The sequence below is a fragment of the Solanum stenotomum genome, unplaced genomic scaffold, assembly GCF_019186545.1.
Source record: "Solanum stenotomum isolate F172 unplaced genomic scaffold, ASM1918654v1 scaffold1704, whole genome shotgun sequence".
Lineage (NCBI taxonomy): Eukaryota > Viridiplantae > Streptophyta > Magnoliopsida > Solanales > Solanaceae > Solanum > Solanum stenotomum.
In genome coordinates this window covers 79,162-86,291 of record NW_026024352.1, presented here as the reverse complement: position 1 = coordinate 86,291, position 7,130 = coordinate 79,162, and the positions used below count along the sequence as shown (strand labels likewise).

Sequence of the window (7,130 nt, the reverse complement as noted above, 5' to 3'; positions counted from 1 at the left end):
AGTTATGAGGGCTTCAGTTTGGGGAATATGTTGCTGTTTTTCTGCATTTATTGCAGAAAATCTGCAATAATTCCAAAACTTAAAACTCCGACGGGGTGCTCCGAACTCGTTCGGAACCCCGTGCACGCAAACGAGATATGCAACCATACCAAATTAGACATTCTGGACTCAACGGCGCAGTCAAAATTTCCATCAGAGGTCATTTCGATAGAAAGTGGGTCCCACTTCCAAAAGCCATTTTAAGTCAAAACCTACAAAAGGGCTCGGAAAGATATCGAAAACCTCCAGACAAAAAAGAAGGGTCAATCTAGACCAAACTCGACATTCCGGAGCTAACCACGCTGATGGAATTCTCATCCGAGCGCGTTTACTCAGAATGTTGACCAAAGTCAAACTTAGGCTTAAACTTAAAGTTAAAACGCCTAATCGCACCGACTCACACTGAAAATCTTGGGATTCATGAAGACCATGTTACCAGCCTAAAATGACCCTTTCAGAGCTGATGGAATCGTCAGAATTGTATTCCGATGTCATCTTCTTGAACTTTTGATCAAAAATGATCGTTCAAGGTTCATAAGCTCCAAAACACAAAAACTCGCACCAAGACCAAACGAACGACCAGGTGACCGAACTGTCAGTCCCAGCAAGTCATAAATGACTTGGGGTCGCTATAGGAACGCTCTAAACGACACACAGAAGGTAAGACACAGAAATGACCATGAGGGTCATTACAATATCCACTACTAAAAGGACTTTCGTCCGCGAAAAAAAGGATCAAGAAGTACCTGAAGGCTCAAACAAGCCGGGAAACTGCTTTCGCATCTCATACTCGGTATCCCAGGTTGCCTACTCGACTGGACGATGCCTCCAACGGACCTTAACAACAGGAATGGCTCTCGAGCGCAATCTCCTCACATCTCTGGCTAGAATGGCAACTGGCTCCTCTACAAATGTCAAACGATCATCCAACTCGACTGCATCATACTGGAGCACATGGGACTCATCAGGAATATACCGCCGCAACATCGAAAAATTAAACACTGGGTGGATGGCGTAAAATACTGGAGGTAGGGCCAACTCATAAGCAACCTCCCCAACTGTCCTGAGTATCTCAAAAGGCCCAATGTACCTGGGGCTAAGCTTGCCCCGCCTCCCAAACCTCATCACGCCCTTCATGGGCGACACACGGAGGAATACCCGGTCACCAACAGAGAATCTCAAAGGTCGACGCCTCTGATCAGCATAACTCTGGTGCCTACTCTGAGCCGTCCTGAGCCTATCCTGAATCACTCTCACCTAATCCAGGGCCTCCTAAAGCAAATTTGTACCACGCGGCCTAGGCTCTGTAGACTCAAACCAACCAATTGGAGAGCGACAACGCCTACCATATAAGGCCTTGAATGGGGCCATCTGAATACTAGAGTGATAGCTATTGTTGTACGTAAACTCCGTCAAAGGCAAGAATTGGTCCCACTGACCTCCAAAATCCATAATACAGGCCCGCAACATATCCTCAAGGACCTAAATAGTACGCTCTGACTGACCATCCGTCTGTGGGTGAAATGTTGTGCTAAGGTGGACACGGGTGCCCAACTTCTCATGAAAAGCCCTAAAAAAGATGGAAGTGAACTGTGAACCCTGGTCTGAAATGATAGAAACAGGCACGCCATGAAGACGGACCACCTCCCTAATGTAGATACGAGCCAACCTCTCGGCACTGAAAGTAGTATGAACAGGAAGGAAGTGTGCTGACTTGGTCAATCGATCCACGATGAACCAATGCTGTCAACACCTCTACAATTCCGAGGCAACCCCACCACGAAGTCCATAGTGATACGCTCCCACTTCCACTCCAGAATGGGTAATCTCTGGAACTCGCCACCAGGTCTCAAATGCTCGGCCTTTACATGCTGGCAGCTCAAGCAATGGGAAACAAAGTCAATAATATGTCTCCTCATGCCACTCCACCAGTAATGCTGCCTCAAATCACGATACATCTTCGTTGTGCCCGGATGGATAGAGTATCTAGACTCATGGGTCTCAGAAAGTATCAACTATATCAAATCTCCAACTCTCGGAACACAGATGCGGCCGGCAAATTTCAACACTCCATCAGGATCTAAGGTAGCCTGACCACCATCACCCGCTAACACTCGATCTCTAAGGGCCACCAAGGTATCATCCTCAAACTGGCAACCACGGATCCTATCAAGCAAAAAAGACTGAACTCCCATAAAGGCCAAGACGCGTCTAGAATTTGAGATATCCAACCGAACCATTCTATAAGCTAAGGACTGAATGTCCAAAGCTAAGGGTCACTCCTCAACAGATAAGAAGGCTAGACTACCCATACTCAGTGCCTTCCGGCTCAAGGAGTCCGCTACCACATTCGCCTTGCCCGAATGATAGAGAATAGAGAGGTCGTAGTCCTTCAGGAGCTCAATCCAACGATGCTTCCTCGAATTAAGGTCCCTCTGGATCATGATGTACTGAAGACTACTATGATCGGTATAGATCTCACATCGAACTCCATACAAGTAGTGCCTCCAAATCTTAAGCGCGAAAACTACTGCCGCCAACTCCAAGTCATGAGTGGGGTAGTTGCGCTCATGGATCTTCAGCTGCCTCGATGCATAAGCAATAACCCGGCCCTGCTGCATCAATACACAATCCAAACCAACGCCGGATGCGTCACAATAAACTGTGAAGCCCTCACCCTCAACTGGTAGAGTCAATATAGGAGCAGTGGTCAATAACTCTTTGAGCCTCAAAAAGCTCTCCTCACACTCCTCTGACCAAACAAAGGGAACATCAATAGGAGTCAATCGAGTCAACGGGGCTGCAATAGTAGAAAAGCCCTCAACAAAGCGTCTGTAGTAACTAGCTAACCCGACGAAGCTACGAACCTCAGTAACAGAAGTGGGCTTGTGCCAATCATGAATAGCCTCAATCTTCGCCGGATCAACCCTAATACCCTCCTTGGACACCACGTGCCCCAACAAGGCTACGAACTCAAGCCAAAACTCGCACTTTGAGAACTTGGCATAAAGCAGATGGTCTCTCAAAGTCTGGAGCACTATCCTCTAATGCTGCTCATGCTCACTCCGGCTTCGCGAGTATACCAGTATGTCATTAATGAAGACGATGACAAATAAATCAAGGTATGGCCTGAACACACGTGTCATCAAATCCATGAAGGCGGCAGGGGCATTAGTCAGCCCAAAGGACATCACCAAGAACTCATAATGGCCATAACGGGTCCTAAATGCAGTCTTAGGGATGTCCGCTGCCCTAATCCTCAGCTGATGGTACCCGGACCTCAAATTAATCTTAGAAAACACGGCGGCACCCTGAAGCTGATCAAACAAATCATCAATACGAGGCATGGGGTAACGGTTCTTCATCGTCATCTTGTTCAGCTGCATGTAGTCAATACACATCCTCATAGTCCCTTCATTCTTCTTCACAAACAGAACACGAGCACCCCAAGGCGACACACTCGGATGGATAAACCCCTTACCTGAGAGATCCTCTAACCGAACACTGAGCTCCCTAAGCTCTGCAGGAGCCATCCGGTAAGGCGGAATAGAAATAGGACAGGTGTCGGGCTCCAAATCTATGGCAAAATGAATGTCATGATCTGGAGGTAGGCCATGTAGGTCTGTAGGGAACACATCTGGTAACTCTCTAACCACAGGAACTGAGTCAACTGAAGAGCCTTCCCTACTCACATCTCGCACATAAGCCAAATAAGCTAAACACCCAAAAGCAACTAATCGTCTAGCCCGCACAAAAGAGATGATCCCTGTTGGTGTGTGACTATAAGCACCCTGCCACAACACTGGGGAAATGCCAGGCATGGCTAAAGTAATAGTCTTGGCGTAGCAATCCAAGACCGCATGGTAGGGAGATAACCAGTCCATGCCTAGAATCACATAAAAATCAACCATATCTAGCAGAATAAGGTCAACTATAGTATCACAACCCTGGATAGTCACTAAGCAATATCGCAATATCTGATCCACTACTAAGGACTCACCCACCGGGGTCGAAACATGAACTGGCTCTGCCAAAGACTCAGACCTCATACCCAATCGGGGAGCAAAATAAATAGATGCATACGAGAATATGGACCCGGGATCAAATAATACTGTAGCAGGCTGATGACATAATAAAAGCGTACCTGTGATAACATCGTCAGATGCCTCAGTCGTCGCCCTCGCCGGGGCTGAGTAGAAATGACCCTGAGCACCTCTGCCTGATGCATCTGATCTACCACCTAACCTGCCTCCCCGAGCTCCGCCTCTGGTACCCTTTCGGCTGTCCCGACGACCCTGGTCTTGACCACCACCTCTAGCTGGAGGGGGCATTGCTGAAACTGGTCTAGGTGCAAGGGGAGCTGGTACAATCACTCCTCGCCCTCGCCGGGGGCACTCTCTGGACCAATGGTCAAACGCACCACAATCAAAACACCCTGAAGTTGAACGCCCTGAAATAACCCGACCACAGTAGGAAGGGAGGGAATCTGATCCCCTCGAACTCTGGCCCGCACTAGGACTACACTGGTGATGTTGACCTCCCTCAGAAGTAGGTAATGCCGCCTGAACAGGCGGACTGGACTGACCCTGCTGGAACTCTGGCGGGGCCTATCATAGGAGTCTCTCCCTCTAGTCTGGGATCCGTTGTAGCTGCCCTGGAAGCGTGCCCTCTTATCGCTGCCCCCTTGTGCCTCGCGATTAATATGCTCCATGGATCGGGCATGGTCGACCACATCAAGAAATGAACGGCCGGCCGAAACCAAATGTTCTGTGTCGACCCTCAGACGGTACCTCAACCCACGTACAAAACAACGAACTCTCTCCTCCTCCGTGGGTAGGATCATGGTAGCATGTCGAAATAACTCATGGAACCACGTCTCGTACTCTGAGACGGTCATAGGGCCCTGCTCCAATCTGGAGAACTAATCACGAAGCCTATCCCTGACGCTCTGTAGCATGAACCGGGCCAAGAAAGCTTCTGAGAACTCACTCCAAGATACAGGAGGCGATCCAGCTGGCCTGGACTCTCGATACGAGATCCACCACAGCCTGGCTGGCCCATGAAACTGATGAGCGGTGAAGTCGGCTCCTCTCAACTCCAAGAGGTCTAATGACTGTAGCTGCTCCTGACAAGTGAGCTGGAACTCGTAGGCATCCTTCCCAATCGCCCCTGAGAATATCGGCGGTGCCAACCTCTGGAATACCACGAGCATCTTCTGCTCGCGCAGTGGCATCTCCCCATCCTTTAAGTCTGACACGACAGCCATATGAACTGGTGGCGGCTTAACCTCTGGTGCCACTGCGGCAGGCTGACCCTGTGGCGCTGGAGCTGGTGCAGTTGGGACTGGTGCTGGTACCTGTCGTATCTCCCCAATAGCTGCTAGTATCTGAGTCAGCAGAGCATGAAGATCAGGAGCTGCAGCTGCAGCTGGTGCAGGTGGTGGCTGGGCTGTCCTCGGCCCCACCGGCTGTGGAGGTACATAAGCTGCCTGAGGCTCCTCCTCCCTATCTCAGGCTGGTGCTACGGCCCTGCCTCGACCTCGGGGTCGGCGTCTCTCCCAAGCTGAGGATCTGCCTGCAGACCAGGGTGCGCCAACCATGGCCGCGCCACATCGCGAGCGAGCCATCCTGCGAAAGAGTGAAACAAGTTAGATTTCTAGAAACAAATAAGACACACGTTGCACGAAAGCGAAACAAAAGAGGAAATTTTCCTAAGAACATCCTGTAGCCTCCCGAAGATAAGTTACGGACGTCTCCGCACCGATCTACAGGACTCTACTAGACGTTAGCTTTGTACAAGCGAGACTGATAAATCTGGGGCTCTGATACCAACCTGTCACGACCCGATTTCTCAAGTCATGAAGGCACCTCCTATAACCCGCCAGTAGGTAAGCCAACCCGTAACCCAGAACAACAAGTAATGGGTCTGAGGGTAGAAACTAAACAAGAGTAGGCAAATAACAATATAAACAGGCGGAAGCAAACCAAAAACATATATACAAATAAAGATTCCTCCCAGAACCTAGAAGTCACTAGTACAGAGCTACTAACAAAATGAGTACAAGTCCCAAAAGTGAACAATAGAGACTGGACTGTCTCGAAAGGAAAAAGACAAGTCTATATATACAGATGGAGACTTAAATAGTACAAAACGCCGTGTGCTCACCCTCGTCTCCGATAAGATTGCTCCAAGCTCGATCAACGCTGAATACTAGTGCCCGGAACTGCATCACGAAACAGATGCAGAGCATAGCATGAGTACCAAAACAACAGGTACCCAGTAGGCATCATAGGCCGACTGAACTTGAAAAGTAAAGGCAATATGAAAAGAAGGAATAATACAAACCGAGGGTCAAGAGCGGAAATCTAAGTAACAATGGAATGCACACGAGTGTACAAAGAAATAATTAAAGTAATCTATAAGCTAACTACACCTAACTGGACCCCCATAAGCCCAGAAGGTACACTCGTGCGCAAGTCAAATAAAAACCCGAACGGACCCCCATAAGCCCGACGAGTACACAGAATAACTAAAACTAAAGAGAATTGCATATAGGAACCCAAGAACGAAGAACATCGAATCAGAACCTCAACCCTAATTAGTAGAATCTAACAGTACGGAGGCCGGACCTCGAACCGGATGCTCACCAGAAGTACCCAAGTAACCAATCACAAGTATCAAGTATATGAGGCCAGAACTCTAACCGGATGCTCTATATAAGTATCTGGGCAATAGAGTCCGGAACTCTAACCGGATGCTCTATATAAGTATCTGGGCAATAGAGGCCGAAACTTAAACTGGATGCTCTATAAAGGTACCAATGTAGCTGCTGAAAGAGTCCTAATCGATCCACACTCATAAATGTCCGTGGAACGCCGTCCATACTTAGCCAATCAATGTAAGTCCTTGGAACCAAAACGAAAATCAAATTCAAACCGCGAAGTAGAACTAGTGTCGCCGATGTAACTCGTGAAGCCGTAACATCGGGGAAAATAAGGATAACTATAGTCGGAGAAAGAGTATCGCCTAACTAAGGCCCAAACTATCAGACTCAAGTATGCTACACCAGTCTACAGGGATCTAAGCCGGCC

At 48.6% G+C, this 7,130-nt stretch overlaps 1 pseudogene; it reads right to left on the bottom strand.

Moving 5' to 3' along the window:
• Positions 1–774: 774 nt before the first annotated feature.
• LOC125850437 (uncharacterized) overlaps positions 775–7,130 on the bottom strand; it is a 14,176-nt pseudogene continuing 7,820 nt past the window's right edge.